The sequence below is a fragment of the Saccostrea echinata genome, unplaced genomic scaffold (genome assembly GCF_033153115.1).
Source record: "Saccostrea echinata isolate AGI-Se365-2 ecotype Australia unplaced genomic scaffold, CSIRO_AGI_Sech_v1 ptg000002l, whole genome shotgun sequence".
Classification (NCBI taxonomy): domain Eukaryota; kingdom Metazoa; phylum Mollusca; class Bivalvia; order Ostreida; family Ostreidae; genus Saccostrea; species Saccostrea echinata.
The window spans coordinates 19045650-19069748 of NW_026889751.1; positions in this window are offsets into that span (position 1 = coordinate 19045650).

Below are 24099 nucleotides of genomic sequence, written 5' to 3' on the forward strand. Positions count from 1 at the left end.
AACATTAAGGCTCCATGAAGTATATACTCGGAACAATGACCGACGATGCCGAGTGCGTGATCTTAAGAGTATGAGGTTAAATTAATTCAAGTTTATGGAACCCAATCTTAACGTGTGCATAATTATATTTATATTGCTCTAAACTCTGTGGTTGAAGGGGGTGTGCTTAAATTTAGATTCTACTAAATACAATAAAAACAATTGTAATGATTAGCTTATTCTTTGCCTTTTCCCACTGATTTTAACAGAATGATCGATTAACTGAACATTTAGTATTTTCTTGTGCATTTTTTAAAAATGTAATTGATACCACAGTGAAAACATTATACTGATAATTGATGTAGGCATACAAGATGACATACCGTTTGTGCTGTGTGTAGTAGTATTATGCATGTCCTCCTCATTGCTGGTATTGACGTTATTCTCTCTCTCAATTTTGTAATGCCTTGTTTGGCTTTGGCGACTATAGATGTTGTGGACATCTTGGTCAATATTTACAGCAACAATACTCCTACAAGTAAGAGCCTCGGCTAACGTCCACACGCTCCTTACAGCCCTTCGGCGCGAAGTCAAAAACTCTAGCATGTTGAAGTACACTAACTGTACAATTAGTGCAAACAATCAGTAAAACCTCGTCTTTGTACACCACAGTCTTTTGACAATGTCATTGTGCAATATTCTAAATTTTCTTAAAAATTCACAGCAAACCCTAAACGTGCAACATTTGGAAATGGTGTGAGAATGGAATGTACAGATGCTTGCGCATATATTGCGCGCGCATCCTTCCACGTGGGGCGCTGTGATAAATGGATTTATAACGCATTCACTACATAAATCCGATTATGTTATGGCGATCATGTCCGTCCGTCTCTCTGTCTGTTAGCTTTTCTCGTATCCGGCCCATAACTTTAATACGAGTAGGCCTAGGATTATAAAACTTTGTCAGCTGATACTTCTTGGGTAGAAGGTGTGTCGTGCACTAAAAGTAGGTCGCTCTGACCTTTAATTAAGATGCTATGGCCAAATATGGAAAAATCCTGTCCGGCTCATAACTAGAAAACTATTGGACTTAGAATCATCAAACTTGGCCAATTTCAAGGTCACTGTGACCTTTAATTTAAGTGAAATTAAAAAAAAAACTGTCTTTTTACTATTAGATTACACAATCCCCGAAAATGCAAGAGTGTTGCAGTATCCTTATTAAAAACATTTTAAATCAAGAAAATATTATTTTTCTTCATTATATACTTTACAGTAATCTATAACAAATGTAATGTTACTAGAGAAATTCCACCTCTCCCAGGGGTGTAATTATCAAGCACTGGTCAAGGAGAATTTGATAACAGAAAATTGGACATCAAATTAGAGAGAAATTAATGAGTTTAGTGTGAGGAGCTAACTGGTAGAGCATCTCTGATCTAGCAGGTGTTATCTATATCTCTTGGGAACTGGGCAAAAAGAATCAGCCATGTTGGATTAAATAGTTGGCTAGCCTAACTTTTATGAATTTGGTGAAAAGTAATTAAAACTTATTTGATATTGAATAATAAATTAATTTGATATTGTATAATAAACTAATTTTATATTGTATAATATAATTAAAACTAATTATACTTCGGGGGGGGGGGGGGGGGGTATTGGAATGAATTGCAGCTTAAAAGCAGTCTGACATTAAATCTAAAAAAAAATCAAGTATTTAAAAAAATGTTTTATTTTAATTATGGTAGATAGTCCCTACAAATCTAAGAGTAATGCAGGAACCTAATTAAAAATGTTGAATCAAGATTACACAAGTTTTTTTTTTCTTTTTATAAATCTTTGTAACAAATTAAAAAAAAATCTTTGTTCTCAAATTTAATTTCAGAATGACATAAATATGCATATTTATTGCACTACAAAGCAGATAGAATGTATAGATCCATTCATCCGTTGTGTGTAATGAGTGGACATGCATCCAGTTAAAGATTAATTAATGAGTTCAGTGTAGGGAGGCTAGCTGTCTCAATCATTTCTTTTAGAGGATCTCTGATCAAGCAGCTCTTATCTGTATCCTTTGGGAATTAGACAGAAGAACTGCTTGTCAGTTTATAGCATATGTCATTTGATGGCCAGCCCTTTATTTTTTTATATTAATTTGATATAGATTAAGTTGTTAAGACTAAATTGATATTGTTTTATATGATATTTTTATTTAATTTTTTGAAAATATCAACTAATTCAGAGCATCATGTCTCACAAATCTGAAAGCTGGGGGGGGGGGGGGCTGCAGATGGGCATTTGTCAAGCTCTAACACAACCAATTGAGGATCTATAATGTAATATTTGTTATAATTAATGCCTACACCACAGGAGATGTATAAACAAATATTATAAGGAGTGGAAAAATCATTGAAATCCTTGTATCAAGGTTGACATGATTTTCTTGCACTCTAAACTGTTTATAACTATTGAACAATATTTGACGGGCGTATCATGCTGTGGCGGGGCACTTTATTTTTCTTTTATTTAGCAGGATCGAACGACTGAGTTTATCGAAATTATAAGGGTTTTTTTTTCTACTTCATTACGGTAGCTCAGTCATAGGAGCGCTCACTCCTGGATCGGAAGGTCATGTGTTCGAATCAAGGCTGCAACTGACCTAAGTCGATAAAAATAGGCAGCAACTGTTCCTTCGACATTGCCCTTTGAAGTGAAAGTTGCGAGCCCTTCGGATGAGACCTTAAAACCGAGGTCCCGTGTCACAGTAGGCGTTGGTACGATAAAGAACCCTCACTGCTCAATGGCCCTGAGTGCCGAGTAAAGGTCTAAATTTGAAGCCCTTCACCAGTACATGGTGATATCTCTGTATGAGTGAAAAATTCTCGAACGAGAGGTAAAACAACATACAATCAATCAAGCAGTCTACTTCGTAACTGCAATAGCCCCGTTTTCTCAAGATCCTTTTCACCTTTTCACGTTGGTTATGATAACTTTCCTCTGAGGAGGTCACCCTATATGCCCTTTAAATGTCTCCTTTAAAAATGTGGATGTTTTATTTTAAAATGAATATTAGTCAAACAACATCAATCACCCCAGTTTTTGTATATTTAACGTATTATTTACTCTTTGGAATTTTGAAAGCCTTGACCTACCTTTATTACAGTCTCGTTCCATATTTTGATATTTTAACATGTATTTCCTTGGTCATACAAAGATTCATTTCATCTATTATAAAGAATAGTTTTTATGGTCTACTGAATTTATATGCATGTGTTTTCTATATCATAAACATCGGAAACAAATGACATGTTTTAAATCCGTATTAATTTCAGATTCACAACTATTAACTACAAATCAATTAAACTCTATTTATTAATAATACAAGCAGCATTAACATTTCGTGGCACGCGTTTGTCACAATCTATTTATACATTATATTAATGAAACTAAACCGGTGGAAAACAGGGAATCGCTACCTGCCTACCGGGATGACCTCCTTACTAACCTGGCGCGATAGCGCCCCCACAGGGAAAATAACTGTGGTGGGAACAGACCTCTTGGTACCAACAAGAGTGACTGCCACATACGAACAGGGAATTCAAGTTCTGACTCGGGCCCTAACTCTATACTGTCTCCCCTGGTATAAAACAACTACCTGGAATTAGTACCCCCAAGGGTAGACCCCCAAAGCCTGCCCTTGGTACCACAAGGATCAAGCTGGTCCCTCAGGTACCGCTGAGGTAACCCCCGAATCTTCCCCAGTACTGAGGATAGATTACCCAGAGTTTTGAGCCAGACATGGTAGAAATCCTCATTCGTGGTAATCCCCGAACTCCGCCAAATGAACTTGTCTATACAAGTTCACCCGCCACTAACGTGTTGTGTGGTATATTAGCCTACAGCCTATTATGATTTCACCCACCATCCTTCCATTAAACATATTAAGGTCCATAAATGCAAATATATACATATCTATATACATAAACACATAATATAGACTTCTTTGAAATTCATGCTATCAAGCTATGTCATCTGGGAATACCTTTACGTCCATCTGATTGCCCAAGAAGGATTCGAGACCACCTTGCAGACTATTAAGAAACACTGAATTTCCTAAATCATTTAAATGTGTGCCATCATATCTAAACAGCTGTTTTTGTGCAAAATTAATTGTTGGATGTCTGATGACCCGGCCCCCTTCTGCTTTAAAAAATTGCTTAACTTTACGGTTTACATCTTTTCGCATAGCATCAACTTTGGATGCAGATTTGGCATTGTGCCAGTATAAGCGAGGTAACATATCAGACCAAATAACAGACATGTTTGGAGCCAATAACTTGCAACGAAGGAAGGAGCATTTGATATTTTGAATAAGTTCCCCTCCAGGCAATATGCCTAGGTCATTGGAACCCAGGTGTACCACCAAAAAATTTGGTGGAGGGGTAGACTTCAGTTTATTCTCGAAAAAAGAGTCAAATTCTTTCCATCTCATTCCTCTGACACCAAACCACATTATGGAGATGTTCTTATCTTGAAGTGTGAGGTTTTTTCCTCCAGGTCTATTGGTGGCACTTCGGGCTGCCCAGTATACTTTGGATGATCCCATCACCCATACTATTCTCCTATAACCTACAAAACTTGAAGTTTGTTAGCAAGGAAAAAAAAATTAATTAAAATTATAAATTATGTGAATCTAATATATGAAGAGTATGCCCCCGACTTCCATCTGCCCCATTCTTTGATTATTTGGTCAGGTATGCCCCTCATTGCTGCCTCTGTTGCTGCCCCTATGCGAAATGAGTGTGACCTATAACGCCCATTCTTGATGTTGCAGAATTGTAGAGTTTTAGCTAACAGGGCAGAAAACTGGTAACGTGTCAAAGACTTACCATCGAAATGCACCAGGAATTGATTAGCACTTGGTGTGCCTCGAGTTCGAACCCCTAAAAAATTACTTTGCTAGAAACAGGACAAGCTGGCCCTCCTGTTCTAAACAAAAACAAGGTGGCCTTGTTACCTAATTGGTCTGTTTTGATTGTCTTATAGTCAGCTTAACCTGCTTGTGTCCATTAACTTGAATGATGTCAATGTCGTTTTGTTGCAAAGGTCTTGAGTCCTGCCCTCTCAGCGATTTACAGGCCAATTCGCCTACTCTTAAATAACCAAAAAATGCTAAACAAAAAAGCAGCCTTAAAAAGGTGAACTTCATAACTAGAAGAACAGACCTTCTCCAAAGCCTGGGGAAGTGATACAAGCATTTCTAAAGTTATAGGGGCTCGTGTATCTTGTTTTGGTGTCAGCCTTGCAGCCCCTTCTAACAACTTTGAAACAATGAAAGATTTGGTAACGTCTGCAAGACCATGAATTTTGTACATATATGACAAGCCCGATATATATGTTTTAATAGATCCAGGGGATTTACTCTCCACTGACATATATGCTATATAATGAACTACTTGATCTAAAGGAGCTGGCCAAGTAGTTCGAAAACCAAACAAATACCTGAAATGATTGAAACTTTGGAAAGCTGCCTTATATGTGTGCCAAGTATTCCCATCCATAGAGGCCTTTAACAGTTTATTGGTTTCCAGTGTCAAATTTCCCAGATTTCTAGGGGCAATTGGATTGGTGCTGGGTCTGCTTGTGGAACCAAAGCCCGAAAACGACGCCACTGGCAACGAGAAATAGAATCCGCAATTGCATTTGATTTGGTATCTATGTACTCTGCCTTAAACCTTATGTTGAAATGAAGGGTATTAAGCACAAGTTTCCTAACCAGTTTCATAACGTCTTCAGATTTAGAAGTTTGTTTGTTGACTATGTGTACAACTGCCTGATTGTCAATATGAAATAATATCTTTTTATTAGCCAACTGGAGACCCCACACTAATATGGCCGCTACTACGGGAAACAACTCGAGAAATGTCATGTCACGCAGCCTACCTGTTTCTGACCAATGCTGAGGCCATCTACCAAAAGCCCACTTATTATGAAAAAATATTCCAAATCCCCCCGACATACCCCCAGCACTATCTGTGAATAACTGGAGAGTATCATTGGAGACCCAGAGTCTCTCAGGAAAGAGGGTCACTCCATTATAATGATTAAGGAAATCAAGCCACATAACTAAGTCTAATTTCATAGAAGATGTTACTCTTATTTTGTGTTTTGCCTTCCTTACACCTATTGTGGCATCGATGAGTCTCCTAATAAAAGCTCTACCTGCTGCAACTACCTGACAGGCGAAATTCAATAACCCTATTATAGACTGCAAGTCTCGTAAAGTAATCTTTTTGGCCCTTAAGCTGTCTTGAATTCTAGTACGTAGCTCAGTCAATTTATCTTGTGGTAAACGCATAAGCATAGACACAGTATCAAATTCTATTCCTAAAAATGTCAAGCATGTTATGGGCTCTACCGTCTTGCCGTTGGCTATAGGGACCCCAAGTTCAGCACAGACCTGATGAAAGATATCAAGCGTATGTTTACAAATAGAGTCACCTGCTTTTCCTGCAAATAAAAAATCATCTAGGTAATGCATGAGGTTTTGATTGTTTGATTTTTTACATATGAGCCAATGCAAGAATATACTAAACTGATTAAATAAGGCTCAAGAAAGCTTGGAACAAAACGGCAAACATTTGTCAAAATAGTATTTTTCATTGCACTTGATACCTAAAAGGTCAAAGTCCCCTGGGTAAATAGGCAACAAGCGGAATGCACTCTTAAGGTCAGTTTTGGTCAGGAGGGCACCCGGTCCCAATTTCTGTATCATCAATACTGCTTCATCTATATTGCTATACTTCACTGTGCAAATGTCCGGGTCAATAAAATAATTAACTGAATCAAAGTCTGGGTAGGACAAGTGATGAATTAAACGGACATCCCCATCTTTCTTGGGCACGAGGCCTACTGGTGATACGCGAAGCGTGGGGAAAGGAATATCGTGAAAAGGACCAGCCATTCTACCCAAGGTGACTTCTTTAGCAAGCTTTTGCTCGACAACTTGAGGGGCGTCTCTGGCAGATTTAAAATTTTTTGCTTCCCTGTAAGTTCTTGGGCCAGCATAGTGTAGTGGAAAACCAAATTTAAAACCATTTAACAGTTGAAGTTTTTTCTGAATTGAAAGGATATAATTCTAATTCGTTACAAAGTTGGTTGAATTTAATGGGTGTGGCAGCAAGGTCATATAGAGTCATATCAGCATTATTTCTGACCGGATGGGCAGTTGATCTGGGGATGAGGTCCCCCACAGTTCGCACATCTGTATCTAAACTTGCAGGGATTAAAGGAGCATGAACCTCTATTAAAGGCAAAGCAGTTGCCGACCGATCTTGATGACTGTGGTTTATTAATGTTATAGCTTTGTTTGAATCCGGACCCACCACCCCGAGTAGTTGTTCCGAGATAAGTTGTTTGTGTCCGTGCACGAAAGGAACTACCCCCAACATTTCCTGAAAGTATGTCCCTATGAGAAGTTTGTGAAGCAGATTGTTCGTACTGCCCCGGGGATATCAACATTACCCACAATTCGAAATCAACTTCCCCCCCATGATGAAGTATGATGCCTCTCTTTTTTTAAGCGGAATTTTGGACCAAACCAAATGACCCTGTCTACTGGCAGCCAATCGAATACTGTGCATGTACTTAATCATTTCTTGGGCTTTCCCTGGAAACCTCTCGAGGTATATTGACATGTAAATAATAAATGCAGTTGTCCAAATGTGTATATTATTTATCGACTTCAAGTGTTGTTTTTCAACAACTAGTTGGCCAATTTTAATCACAAGCTCCCCTGTGATGTTAGGGTCAGTCCTAAGGTCGTGGGCCTGTTTTAACAATAATGCCAGATCTATATAAGAACCTGCCCATATTTTTTCTCGGATGGCTACTGGCACATGACTGCCTATGGGGTCACAAATACCAATTTCAGCGGGTGGGCGACTACTAGTAACTTGCACCTGTTCCCCAATCGAGAGACCCCCAATACATTGAGTTACCGAATTAAAACCCGAGTCCGACTGATTTGTATCCAAGCTTCTCACTCCGCGAGAATTTTGATTGAAATCAATGTTTATACCTGCACCCGTGTCTTGCTGTGACGGACCCTGTCCGATCTGGTCACTGGCGCTTTCACTTGCCAATAAAGGTGCTGCCTCATGTGCCACTGCTTGCTGTGTCTCTGGCTTGTCTGACGTTTGGGGTTTATCCGAGTGTTGTGCCTCGATTAAACGTCGGCTAGGTCTTCTTTTTCTTTTGGCCGGGTTTGCTTGACTGTCCATACGCCCTCTCTTCCTAGCTTTGGGAGGTATTATGACTTGTACTTTAACTGATAGCAGCGGATAGGACTCGATGAAATTGATGAAATTTTTTAAAGATGTCAGGCTCTTTCTCTACTCTCCTTCTAGAATTTTCTAAATCAGTATCGCTGGGGGGGGGGGGGGGGCTTGATTTTATTTACTCAATGTATATAAAATTCATGGTCTCACGAATGTTTTGCCGGGAATAAGGATACAAAAGTTATCGCGCCTGCACTGGAATTAAAGGCATTTATCACAATATGGTGATAAATGCAATTAATTATAGCAGAATTAAAACAAGTTATTTCTACATGCAATTCTTTAATCTGTTTGTAGGTGATTTGTATAAAAAAAATAAAAAACAAAAAAAAAATATTTTGAATTACATTTCCTTTTTTAAGCATATGACAGAAACAAACTTATTCAATTGACATGGTAAGAGTATGTAAAATGAATGTGTCAATTTCTGAGTCCATCTTTAAAACAAAATTTGTTTCCCTCTTCTGACTGACTCAGCCTAAAAATGACCCCACTCAAAACGTTTTAACCTCCAGGAAACAATTATCTTTTACGCATTCCGGAGAAGAGATTTTGAAAATTCACCATTGATGTTGAAATTTTCTTGGGAAAAAAATTCCCACCTTCCTACCAACCCATTTCTTTTTCATAATGAGTCGGGAGATGGCAAACAAACATTATTTTAAAGCTGGCATGACCCATAACTTGATATATAGAAAGTAACATGGACTCTAGTACTCAAGTTTTACCACTGAATTAAGAAGCTTTTGCTGCATATTTAGTGAGTATTTGGGAGTGTATATTATGTAAAATATATAGAAGTTATGTGAAAATTATCCGGAGGCAAGTTTCCTATTAAAAAATGTATAAAATTTAACACTGATTAGAAATATTGTATATCATGTCCTTTTGCATTGTTGCATGTATGTTTTTTTTTTATCATATTTGTAAAGTGTACGAACCGATAAAAAACTTTTTTATTAGATATGTCCCTTTACCACGCAATTGATTAAATCATTAGCATGTAGATTATTAAACTTCACTATAACCGAACTGAAATACATGTTGTTGAACATAATTTCCTTAATACCCAATTCATTTGTTGAACAATAGGGAGAAAAAAAATATAACCTCTTGTTATCTTAATGCGATTCAAAATTGGTCTGAAACTAAAAGCACTACTAGTCCCATGTAATGTCAAGATTTTGCAAATTCTATGGTCGATACAAAGACATTGTTTGCAAATACTATCAACCATTTATTTGGATGTTGATTGACGTATTCCATACAAATTGTTAGGCCATTATTTTCACTGGATTGTCCACAGATCATAACAAGGAGCACAAGGTGGATGTGACAGGGGATTCTAGCTTGTACATGGCACGTGGTCCCACGTCTGATATTTTAGAGGTTCATGCTTGCCCTAGGCCTGCTTCCAAATTCTATTGCTCAAATGGACTTTTGTTTGTTTTCTTAATATTTCATATAACAAATACAGCGAAAACTTTCTCAAAAAGAGAAAGAAAAATGTTTTATTCTTTTAGAAATAAAGTGATTTCCCCATAGAGGCTAATCCTTAATACAGTCTATTTCAAATATATTGAAATTGAAGGAACCTACACATTTTTTTTTCAATATAAATGAAGTTCAAATTAAGTAAAATTGGCCCATGAAGACATTTGAAAATCCTGATTCCCATTTAAAACATGCTAACAAACCAAAACCAATATCACAGGGTTAAATTTATGACACTTGAATAGTGAAATGAAAAAGTGTGTTCACTTCAATAAAGATATACACGCCAATTAAAGTTACGAAAATAGTGTAAATTACAAAATTGAAAATAAAAGCGTTATAAAAATGTCAAATTATAATTATTATTTTCCTGCCAGGAAAGTAATGCCTCTATTTAAATTAATGCATCACGTGACGCCGTCGCTACTTTTAGATGAATAAACAAAAATGACATCAGGAAATCGAGGTAGGCCGTGTGATATTCAAATAACTTTTGAAATGGATGGCAAACGTCTACCACTTTTAAAAGATACTTATCTTTTAAAGCAACCAGTATTAGCCATCTCCTCTGTAATGACAGATATAAACTTTTTGTTCATAATCGCAGTCAAAATGCAATATACATCGTCGTCTATGATTTCCCGTGGACATGCGTCTGTATATACTGTTTACGCACTTCCTTCCTCAATATTCATGAAATCACGGAACTCTTAATTGCAGATCTTGCTTAATTGCTTTGTAATTACAATGACTTATTTAGCAAAACTTTGTGAAAAGGATCATTTTGTCATTACACATCATGTTTCTTAAATCATTCAATCATTTTGTTACACATAAAAAAAATCTTCGTTTATATAGCTTATATATCTTTAAAGATTTAACTGTAAAAAAAAAAAAAACACGACGTTTTTCAATCTCGGAATAAATTCCTGGTTTCATTATTCATCGGTTGGGGGAAAATTAAGTCGCCATGTTTGCATTGACTTAAAATATTCAAAGCAGCGGTACTACGGTTGTATACATGAATATCGTTGGTATCGTGTGCTTGGATTACTCTCCAAACACTTATTTGGATTCAGATTTCACATTTTTAATAAGGCAGACATTAATTCATTTTAATTATCTAAAGACAATATTTTCCTTTCCTTTTGTCTTGTGATTTACCCATTTACACGAGTGTGTGTTCTAACAGATGTTTAGAAGCGCCGTCAATATGTGATATCAGGAAACGGGATACCCCTCAGTAATTTATTTCTTAAAATAAAAATATGAAAACATAATAAGTAAACATATATCTACTGACGTCATAGCATCAACCAGTATAATTGCAATGTCACCAACCGCGGGGACCACTGGCCAGGAGGACTTCCATAAAGTCGTTTTCATAACAACAGTAACTCATTATCACCTCATTCGACTATAATATACTTCAAAATAAGCCATTATTAAATATGAACGATTTTTATTTAGCCGATATTTTAATGCAAAGATAATAAGAAACTGAGTCTAGGGATTTAGTTTTACTTCAAAATAAGCGATTTCAAAATAAGTGGAGTAGGTTGTATTTCATAATATTTTGTATAAAGAAGATCAATACAACATATTTAGGGGAACATAGGGATCATTTTACCCGGCGTCTGTTTGTCTGTCCGTCTGACAAAAACTATATATATCTCAGGAACTGTAAGAGGTTTGGATTTGATTTTTTGCATATATATTGCTTGTCACCATAACTTTTGTTAATTTCCATGGCTACAGACCTCGTGACCCTTGACCTTTGACGATTTTCAAAATAGTTCATAGTGCCGATATACAGCATATTTTTGACATTTAAGAGGTAAGTCTATGCCATTTAGCGTGAACCTTGCTTGTCATAAGAAATAATGAAAAATACAATAATACAATTCACTTTGACCTTTAACGTACTTTGCAAACTCACCCCTGGCAGTTTGATTTAACCTATGACCTTTGAATTTTGAAAGGCAAGATTTTTATAATTAGCATTTAAACATGTTTACGAGATCGTGATATTGTACTGTATGAGAATCAGTTACCACACTGATAATAATTTAAATACTATAAAAATACATCGGGATCATTATTCTCCAATGGATCATGTAGACCGACACTTTGCAGTAAAGACAAAATGAAATTTCTTTGGGATGATTGTTGGAGGTCATGATACAGTACTTTGAAACTGTATGATATTCAGTTACCACACAAACCTATATTTAAACAATCTCCCTTGCGGAGTTGCAGTTCCTTCCTCTATCAAACACCTCTGCAATGTGCTCGCGTCAAGATTTTTGACATAAAGTAAAAAAGAAACAAAAAAAAAAAAACAAAACAAAACAAAAAAAAAAACAATAAATAAATAAATAAAATAAAAACATCATATATTAAGTATTATTTCAAATTAAACTTATCGTTTTATATCTATTAAGTATATGTCTACCTTATGACAAAAATTAGTACAGGCATTTGATTATAATAAATGAAAACAGGCGCACTATTTCTTGTGCTTATCACTGCGATATACGCAAGCCAGTGACAGAGGTGAATGTATGAGCCAATGGTAGAGAGTGATATTTAAATACTATAAGAATAAATAGAGGATATTCAATGTTTTGTAGATGAATATGGAATTTATTTCACGAGTGGGACAGGATTTTTTGATATTTTCACGAGTGCGAATCCTGTCTCACGAGTGAAATAAATTCCATATTCATCTACAAAACATTGAATTTTCTGTTTATTACATTTTCTTTGATTTTCCCTTTGCCTGTGTCTTTTCTTAACAGTGTCATAGTTGAGCGGTTGAGTCGTCATAGCTTAGCAGTTGTGCGATTGAAAACATTATAATAGCATGGATTTTAGCAAGATATTTGGGAAGAAATTTGCAGTTTTAGCTCTATCAAGATGCTTAGTTACTATCTCTGTCTTATGACAGGCCAGAAATTATTTTTTACTTACTTTGATATCCTTTCATACTGTGAGAGAATATCATTTTAGTATCCTTTCACACTGTGATAGAATATCACTTTTATGCAATAAATAAATCACAGTATTTCACTGTTGAAAATGTAATAAATATGGGTATACCACAATAGATCGTTTAGACGTACAATTTCAGTAAAAACAGACTGAAGGTTTTTTTTCCCCGAGGATTGTTGGAAACACGTATAAATAAAATAATAAACCGTTATTTCTAATATTTTAATTTGATTATTCATTTGAAGGTTAGGGATCCATATTTTCTTTGATTGTCAGATTCTATCGCAGTCTTATACTATCCATGGATGTCATGTTTTCTTTGAAGGCAAATGCACCAACTACCATACTAACAGTAAACAAGAAGCTGACCACTCTTTGATTTATTTACATCTTTACTGAAGCTACAAAGCAGGAGACACATACGTTGCTTGGAACACTCTAGCAAGATCTGTTAGCTCTTTGTCCACAATAGGTCAAGATGCAATAACAAAAAAAAAGCAAAGATGATTTTACAAAGAAATAAACATAGAAGAGTAAACCTCCAGAAAAGCTTAATCGGCACTGGATGAATATACCGCGGTACCAACATGCTGAGACACCAATGAACATTAAACTAAATGACATATGGTTGCCTACTATCGGAAGCCTTTGTTGAACGTAAACGTTCATAGTGCTCTCATATTTCAACAAAGGGGCAAAACCAACAAATGTAGATAATTTTAATGGAAAAAATAATTATTTGTAATATATTTAGATACTTATAGCATCACGACAGAAGATCAATCTGGCAAACAAGGATATCGGAAAGAGTTAAAAATTTCAGTTAATGGATATTGTTTCTCTGTCTCCTCCATGTATTATTACTATATTGGTGATGTAGTGAATTTTACTTCTACGCACCTGATTTAATCTCTGGTATTTCCAGGGTACTTGTTTTGCATTGTCCACACCTCGTTTTGTTGACAAGATTTTCTAGACTGATCATCATTCGTTGTCCCCACGTTTCCCTTTCTATTTCAGATAAACAACTTAGACAATTTGATTCAATAATGGACAAATATTAGATGGCGAAATGTGCAGAACATGTTAATAATCGCAACACAGGAGGCAGATGATGTGAAAAAAAAACAACACTTCTCTCCATGATTATAGATTCCGTCACATGGTCAGTCATGTGTGAGTAATATTTCAAAGAACAAAAGAAAAACAAAAACTTTGGTGCTGTGTGAGTGCTCGAGTCCTTTCCATCTGTTAATTCCTTAGAACATTGTTTATAAGGGTATGATAGCAGTACACTAGAGTCCTTCAAACTCCATCTTAGAAAGAATTCCACATGCATACAAAGTAATATGCAATATAAAGTGATGTACATGTATAAATATAAAATATAAAGTTAATTCTAAATGTCTCCTTTTGCTAAAGGAATTCTGTTGAAAGGTACGTAGAACTCTATTTTTGTTTTTGCTTTCTTCGGAGAAATCGGAGAAGCTTGACAAATACATGAAGTAGAAAAACGTACATCAATGTTCCAAATTCAAGAATTTACTGGATAGTAAAATAATAGGATTGAACAGTGTGGAATCATTGGGGGAAAAAAATCAATCACCATTAATATTAACATCAGAAAATCAATATTTGTTTGTGTAAAGGATAATATAGTAATAAAATATAATAATATATTATTTAAAGAGACATCCTTTAATGATTAAATATATGTTGCTTACATTCAATTATTTATTAGCATGATGCTATTTCAGGTATCATTGACCGAGTTTTGAAACGGCAAAGGTAGCACTAGGATATACCGATAGAAAAACTACAAAGTAGCTATAAAATAGATTGCAAAGGTAGCAATTAAAACAGGGAGATGTGATTTTTTTAAAGCTTTTGATGCCTTTTCAATTTTAATTTCTAAAAATCAAAATTGTCTATTTTAGGAGAAAAAAAAATGTATGTTTATCATATACGAGGGGCATTTGAAAAGTTCTGAACATGAGAACTGATTGATAAAATATTAACCGTTAAACGGAAATTACTGAGTTTGATATCATTGGATAGATCACAAAAATATACACATATTGTGACGTCAGTTGGAAATTTTATTACGTAATAACGTCAAAATCTCGAATGTCTAGCATACTGACCATAAAAATGAAATAACAAGAGACACAATTTCTGTGAAATAAAATTTTAAAGTCAACATTTGTTCATTACTCGGATGCACGCTAACGGACACCACTACCAATTGGTAGAATGTTTACATAGACTACAGTCTATCATATGGAGGTTATATTCAGGAGCTCTTATAGTTCTGAGATGGTTTAAGAGTGTGTCAAACATAGCATGTTATTATCGAATCTCGCGCAAAATACTGGGTAAAAAAGACGCTGCTGTGAGAAAAACACAAAGTTTAAAACCACAATAGAATAGTGAAAAGTGTTACAGAATTTGCTGGCATTAATTCGTCAGGTATTTTAACCAATTATGCGGGAACGATTAAAGCTCAAGAGAGGTTAAGCTAAAGATGTCCCATATTTTCTCGTAAAAAACAAAATGGCGCCGATGTAGTTATAACCCCACCGTAACTAGATATGTTCGAAAATTTTCAATCATGGAAAATAAATAAGATTATACATGGCAATGAAACTCAGATTTATTTTTTTGAGTCGAAAGTCAAAAGCAATAGTGAATTTTGGATTGCCGAAGTTGAAATAATATGAAAAAATACGCACAGAAACTTGTCCAGGGGAAGACTTTTGTAAGTCTTATTCGTAAACGGTAATAGTCCTGACACTCAAGATACATTTGTGGAAAACTGCATTGTTACATTTCAGTTTTATATAGAATATGTTTTATTTAATAAAGTGGAGAACTTGATAATAGACCGAAAATTCAGTTATATCATATAAATAAAAATGTTATAAACGCCTAAGATAACATTACCGTGCTTATTAACTAAGCAAAAAATTAAAATGTGGAATTGCTGATTTACTGTACCAATCTTATAATAGTCTTACTCTACCTCCATGCAAATTTTGTTTGCAATATCTTTTCAGAGAAGCCTTTGACAGCACTTTTTCGATGTTCTCATGTGAACAAAAAACGCGACTTTTCAGTATGCTCAACATTCGAGATTCTGACGTCATTTTTGGAATTATTACGTCATAAATATAAGAAAATGACGGTCATATAAGTGCAAAATTTTCAGCTCTTTTCATTGGTATCACACTTATTAACTTCTGTGAAATGGTTAATATTTTAGCAAGCAGTTCTCAGAACTTTTCAAATGCCCCTCGTAGATGTAATAAAAATAATAAAAAATAATAATATGGGGGTCCCCTTAGCTGATGACAAAACGGTTTATCCCACACTGTGTCTTGTATTTTTAGGTTTTGAAATTGACACAGTGCAAATGTTAATTAGAATACCTCATGAAAAATGTATCGATCTGGAGTCTATGCTTCATGAACATTTAAGCAAAAAACATATAGTTCTGCGTCAGTTACAGTCATTGTTAGAAAAGCTAAACTTTTTTTTACAAAAGCTATTTCTGCTGGTAGAGCATTTGTTAGGAGATTGTACAATTCAACCCATGGCGTATCTGAGCCTCACCATCACATTAAGTTGAACAATGAAATGAAGCAAGACATGCTTATGTGGTTAAGCTTCCTAGAGCAATTTAATGGTCAAGTTTATTTCCAAGAAAGTGATTGGTCTTCAAACTTGGTTTTAGATCTGTATACAGATAGTGCTGGTTCTGCATATTTGGGTTGTGGAGCATACTTTCAAGGCCAATGGTGCTATTTTCCTTGGCCACATGAATGGGTTAATTCAGATATCTTGCGTGACATGACAACACTAGAGCTTATCCCAGTGGTTTTGGCCATAAGTTTATGGGGTAGTCAACTCGCGAATAAAAAAGTACTATTTCATATTGATAATGAGGGATTGGTTGCGGTTTTGAATAAACAGTCCTCAAAATCCAATAGAGTTATGAAATTAATTCGTCCATTCGTGTTAGACTGCATGTTAAACAATATTTTTTTTCCGTGCTGTTCACATCCGTACAAATGATAACATTATTGCCGATTCAATTTCTCGTCAGCAGTGGCACCGTTTCTGGAAGGCTGCACCACATGCACAGACGTCACCGCAACCTGTACCAATCAAATTCCAGAACCTCATATCCAGCATGAAATTAACAAGTTGTTAGGGGCAGCATTATCTGAAAACACTTGCAAGGCTTATCAAAACGGTTTAAGAGCTTACTTCAGCTGCTGCATGAACAAGGATTAATTAAATACTCCTTGGCCACCCACCTGTGATTCGATTGTTAGATTTGTTGCACATTTGTCACTTAAGGGCCTGGCCTTTTCTACAGTTCGTTCGAACTTAGCGTCCATTTCTTATAATTGCAAACTTCAAGGTCAAAAAGATCCAACAGAAGAGTTCACAGTAAAAAAAAGTTGTTACAGGGCTTGAAACGCGCTGCTCACAGCATTGACAGTAGGTTGCCCATTACAAAGTCCATATTAGAGCAGATTTTTAAAAATCTACCCAGTGTATGTACAAATTCATATGAGGTATCATCGTTTTCAGCTGCATTTTCTATTGCATATTATGGCCTCCTTAGAGCAGGAGAACTTGCAGTCTCTGGCAAATCCTCAGATAGAGTTGTTGCCTATACAGACATTCATATTGATGACACTAGCACTACATTATACCTCAAAATAAAATTTTCAAAGACCGATCAGTATGGAAGGGGTACAATTTTGCAGATACATGGCACAGAGGATTTAACTTGCCCCTGCACTAATCTTCAAAGGTTTCTGGAAATTAGACCTACGCGGGGGGGGGGGGGGGGGGGGGCGTTATTTTGTCATTTTTCCTGAGCTCCTCTTTCTAAGTACCAGTTTACTTCGATTTTATACAAAGCAATATCGGCCTTAAACCTGGAGTCTTGGGGCTACAAATCCCACTCTTTTCGTATTGGAGCAAGTACGGAATTGGCTTTAAAGGGGTTTTCATCTCAAGTTATTCAATCCTCAGGAAGATGGAAATAGATTGCTATAAAACTTACATACGTATTCCAAGATTTTAATTAACCCAGAATTATTATTTCAGATTCTCAAGTCGCATGGTTGTTTGGGTCATCAATTATTAAAAGGGCTTTTGCAGAAGGTAAGATTAGGCCTGGTAGGTGTGACTTAAATTTGCAAAGATTAAATAGTTCAATTTGGTGGCAAGGATACAGTGGTATAGAATTTAAGAATGCTTTAGCTAAATTGCGGTTGCTGAAAAAAGTGGGTCCTACCCCAAATGTTATCCTTGTGCACTGTGGCGGAAATGATATTTGCAAAACATCAGTGAGAAAATTAAGAATGTTAGGCATAAAGTTCTTGGATTTTATTAGGGAGGAATTTCCTCTTGTGCACTTAATATGGTCTCATATTCTTCCCCCCATTAGTTGGCGTTATTCGTCAGATAGTCGGGCCATGGAGAATACCAGAAAGAGGTTTAATGCATTTTTCTCTAACAAAGTTTGTAAAGTTGGGGGTTCTGTAATCCACTACCCTGACATCAAAAATCATGCCCAATTTTTTGAAAGGGACGGAGTACATTTATCCTAGTTAGGAAATGAAATTTTTCTCAATACAATTTAGGGGGTATAGAAGCGATCATTAGGCATGGATGCAAGTTTTACCCATCACGTTAATGACTGATATAGGGAGAGGAAGGGTCACGGCTGCTCTAGGCCGCTCAGGACCCCCACTAGTAAAGTGGCGGCGCCCCCATTCGTAGATGCCTTGTTAATGCCTTGTTAATGCATATACGACTGGGGTCTTGTGGCGAACTGAGCGGCATACATCACTTTAACTGTAATATTTGTTCATTATTGGACCGCTGCACCACACAGGGTCAAAGTTGAATACCATGTAAATATTGTGACAGTGCAAACAAAACTGTTTATTTTCTTCCTTGACTTCTGCACCTCCCAGAGTCATGGATGTGTGAATATTATTGTTGCATTGCAAGTTTTTATTATTTGACTAGCCGTTGCTTTGGAGGCCCGAAATAATATGTTGTTGTATAATTCAGCCGTGCCTAAAAGCGCCAAATAAATATAAAACCTATTAAAATTTGTGTTTGATTTATTGCGCCTGTCCAAGATAATGAAAAGTTGTAATCTGAATAGTTGCATACATTTCTTAATTTGGCTCGTGGAACCAAAAGTGTACAAAACAAACAGAAATTCGTCTTAAGTAGTAAAAAATAAGTGCTCACGCTCTTATTTTGATCTCATTAAGAGAATTAAAAAGCTCCTTTAAAAATGAATCTACCGTTACGGTAGCTCAGTCGGTAGAGCGCTCCCTCCGTGATCGGAAGATCGTGTGTTCGAATCACGGCCGCGACTGACCTAAGTCGAAAACAAATAGCTAGGTAGCAACTGTTCCTTCGCCAAGCGCTCGCCACTTTGAAGTGAAAGTTGCGGGTCATTCGGATGAGACTTTAAAAACCGAGTCCCCGTGTCACGGTAGGCGTTGGTACGATAAAGAACCCTTACTGCTCAATGGCCCAGAGTTCCGAGTAAAGGTCTAAATTTGAAGCCCTTAAACGGAATATGAAGACGTCTCTATATGAGTGAAAAATTCTAGAATGGGGAGTAAAAACGGCATACAATTAACCAATCATTACAAAAATGAATCTCACACGAAAGGAAGTGATTCAAAATCAGCATACGTGTGAAACTGGCCACATGGTAAAATCAATATCATATGAAACATTTCTACAACGTTAAAAAAGAAAGACACTCATAAATGTATTAGAAAAGCAGCGGATTGTTCATTTATGAGAATTGTTTGTAATGACTAGTCTTTAAGTTTTTAAAGGGAGAAAACAGTAATGATACTAAATCCCCCCACGTCGGTTTGGTGCCTGTATATATGAGAACAATAACTAAAGCTGGCAAGGGTAATGAATAGAGTATACCTCTCCTAAGAAAATACAATCTGACAAGCAACTACTAGTATTTGGGAAAAATAAAAATTAAAGTTATGTCGTCTGTGCTTCTCAATTCCCCTTCCTGGCTGTCTGCCTCAATATTTTGTCACGAGTTAGTGACTTGCATTTCTAGTACAGATAAACACCTGAATCATCATAAGTCAAAATAGGGGAGAAATATTATTTCACGGAATATGTGGAAGTTGTTAATAATAAACACCACCGCAGGAGGTAGAATATTTTTTTTTTTTAAATGCTGTTTTCCCAAAATTTGTATAATGAAAAGAAATCCAAAAAACTTTACTTTGTGCTGCTTGAGTGCCTTCCATTCTTCCATCATTTTTATTTCTTTTAACATTGTTTATAAGGGTTATAGCAGTATTCCATCATCCAAACCGTCTTTAGGAAAAGAATCATGTGAAAAAGTAGTAACATACATGTATTTGTTCATTTTTTGGTTCACTGGAATGATGCGATGTTGAACACTGTGGCACATGTATAATTTTCTATATAAATAGGGTCCATGTAGCTGTTTTCTAAGAAAGAGGTTCAGTTTTCCTCAGCATTAGGTAATCTAATTAATTAAGCATTGGTTCATTTATCTCAATCAGCGTTTAATCAGCATTACCATATATTAACTAAGATCGAAGCGTTTATAAATTGAACAACAGTATGTCCCTTTATTATATAGCTAAAAATAGTCTATGATTACAATAAATAAAACTTTTTTATTAAGTCAAGAGAATTTTAGCGTTAAATATCATGGCGTTTTAATGAACGCTGAGTTCGTATTACGTATACGAGTATGCACCGAAAGATTCCGAATACGAGCTTTCAATATCTAACGCCTCGTTGTAAACAAAAAATGTCGTCTGTTCAACCGCTCAACGGCAATGATGGGTAGTGGCAGCTATGTAAAATTATCTATTTTCACACAAAATTTAGATTATTAATTACTAATTTAGTACCTACATGTATTAGCCTCAATTAATACATGTACTCAGTAAGCAAATCATAACACATGGTAGTGTTCACTGGAATAATGCGATATTGAACACTTACTGCACAGACGCTAAACAATTTGAATTTGAATACATATACTGAAATATATTTATTAATTTTGAGTTATTCAATTGAAATATTTATATAAATCAATGAAAATTTTTTTAGATATCTAACAAGTTGCTGTCCTTTAAAAAAGGACTGCAATACGTGGACCATATGCATGTGTTTCTACACGAAATTCAAAGAAAATTTCTAGATTTAGTGATTTTACAAAGGTGTAATTAAATTTTTTTTTTTTTTTTACATGTATCTTGTAATTTTCATCGCTATTTAAGTCTGCTTAATTAGGCTGTAATGATTAAAAACCATGACCTTGAAATTATGTGAATATGAAATGTTTAATCTAATTAAAATTAGACGTTCCGAATCCGCTACCGCTTCTCAAAAGAAGCAATCTCTCACCAGAGGGCGTATTACGCTTCGCTACAACACGTTGAGAGAGGTATTGTAGCGAAGCGTAATACGCCCTCTGGTGAGAGATTGGGTAGAGATTGCAAAAGAAGAGGTAGCGGGTTCGGAACATCTAATTTTAGTTAGATTGTGAAATGTTGATCTAGGTATCTATCACAATTGTAAACACTCAGTCTGGTAAAGTAGCCTTTAAAATTAACAACAGAATTAAAAGAGACCTAAGCGTGCAGGTGTCGTAATGGTTGAATTGTAACTCCTTTGGCGGATCCAGGAAAGGGGGGGGGGTCGGATGTTGTAACCCCATTTATTTTTGCAGAAAGAGGAAGAGAGAGAGTGTCTGTGTGTGTGTGTGTGTGTTTTTTCTGTAATATAGATATTTTTACGTCTAGTATTTTCAATAAAATAAGTACTTCAATCTCTGCCCTTTCTGCTCTCTAGATAGAGTTTTGCTTATTCCTTTTCTCCTTGTATTTTCACAACCCCGGCCCCGGGCCTCGACCACCCACACGTAACATGAAAGATTTCACTTCGATATCATCGAAAGATTCCGGCGAACGTACATAGCTATTTTTGGACCATCTTCTGAACTTTGAGAAGTATGCATAAAAGGTCAGGAAAGGGAGTATGCATTAGAGAATATTTTTCTTCTTATATTATGGGGATATTTTAATCAATAAAGAGAAAGGTTCAAAATGTTCCCGTAGTATGTTGGGGAGGGGGGCTCACTTTTTCTAAAAAAAAAAAAATAATCGTTTGTTATAATTTGAATATATAAGTTTTGATTTGCATTGGAAACTCCCCGCACTTTTTGTTGCGGGAAGGTTCAAAATACGGACAATCAAACATTAAAAGAAATCAAAATGTACCAAAAAAGTTTAGACGAAGCCCCCTCCCCCGGAAATAGGATTTTTCAGTGTGGTGCACAGTTTGTTATTATTATTTATTCATTTATTATGCTTGTCAACTCTTTTTGGAGGTTGCCTCCTTTGAAAACCGTTGCTATAAGTGCCTGCAATGTGACCTAGAACCCCCCCCCTTTTTTCAAAAACTGCTGAATCCGACCCTGTACTGGAGCACTAGAGGGTCTCGAGTTATCTAAAACGATGCTAGGTTACCGATTAACTTGATCAATTTAAAAACAAAAACAAAAAAAATAATGATTTTGTGTGTGTGTGTGTGAGGGAGGGTGTGTGTGTGTGTGTGTGCGCGCGTTTCTAAGTCTCTTTCAAATAACAGAATGGTTAATATACAACACCTGCAATCGTAACTTCTCGGCAAAACAACGTGTTTTTCCGAGCTCGCCAGAAGGTCTGAGAAGATGCGATTGACAATCTCATCGCACGTGTGTAGACCTAGGCTATTTGGTCTTGCAAGCACAGGTGTGTGCACTGTTTGCTGGTGACGCTTAGACTGGTGACGGTATTTGCTACGGACATGAAGAACTATACACCAGTTTCATAACATGTGCAGTTTTTTTTTTCTTGTGAAAATTAGAGTAAATTAAAAGTTGAATATCTTGGATATGGGGTAACCCATATCTATTCTTGTTACAACGACCGTGAATGCATCCATGGACGAGTTCATTGGTTACTCTGAAAGGTGAAACAAGTCAACCTTTCGTTAACATTTTCTACAATGAACTGCCTACTTTGAGTGATTGTACTTTCATAGCAAAGTTGTTAAATTTTATTTCCGATTGGCCTATAGTTTTGTCATTTTAAACAAATCGGGCTATTTCGATACATGCAAGGGACTTGACATCTGCACTAGATTTATACGGAAGCTATCCTATCACTGGAAAGATAGATGGTACACATGTAGCACAGATCTGTAGTACGCAGATTTTTTTTTTTTTTTTTAATGTTTCTCCCTCTCCCCCACATGGAAAAACGTTGAGCATTACAGGCCTCTGTCAAGCTATATTTGGATTGCTGTCAACTTGATGCACAAAACTAATGCCGGTAAATCTTTTAAAACCTAGTAGTTGAATTAAATTTTTAATTAAACATGTTCAAGCTGTTAAGCTATCTATATAAGTTTTTCCTACTTATTTAAAATGCTTGTACCAAAGAATTTAGTTTGTATATAAGGATATATGTATTAAAGAGAAATTCAGATCTTGGTTACGCCAAAGAATAAACGATGTGCAGATTTTAGAGCTAGGTTTGCCAATGATTGGCATATTCTAATTCGAAAAGGGCGAATTGTTCTAAGGGCAAGTTGTCTTAGAGGCGAACTCTCTAGCATTCTCGCGCATGCGTAGCCTGACGTAAGCCCATGGCATCCGCTTTAACCCCACTTGAAAATTTTCTGCGTGGACCTCAGGGTCCACGCAATAAAGGAAATTCTGAATGCATTTTGGTGAATATTTGCACGAGTTCGCTGTACAAATGCACGAGCTTGCGAGTGCATATGCACAGCCAAGTCACGCCAATATTCTTTAATACAAGTTCAATAACCCACTAATAATTTATCATATTACATCATGCTTAAGTTGTAGCAGACAAAACGAGTTTAAAGATCTCTCAGTTATCAAAGTTTGCTATTCTTTCATTTTCAAGATCTTTAAAAGTATCATGAAATACGTAACCTTACAGACATCAATTCTGCTTAATTCTTCTTCTTTCGAATTCCCCAATTATTTTCTTGTAAGTAAGTGACTTTTTCATCTTTTATTGATAAACATCTCTGACTTAAGATAAATCTTGGGGAGGGGGTATTATTTCACAGATTGTGCGGAAATTGTTGAATTTTTCCAATGCAGGAGGCAGATGTTGTGAAAACCACAATTTCCCCAAGTCTGTAGATATTTCTC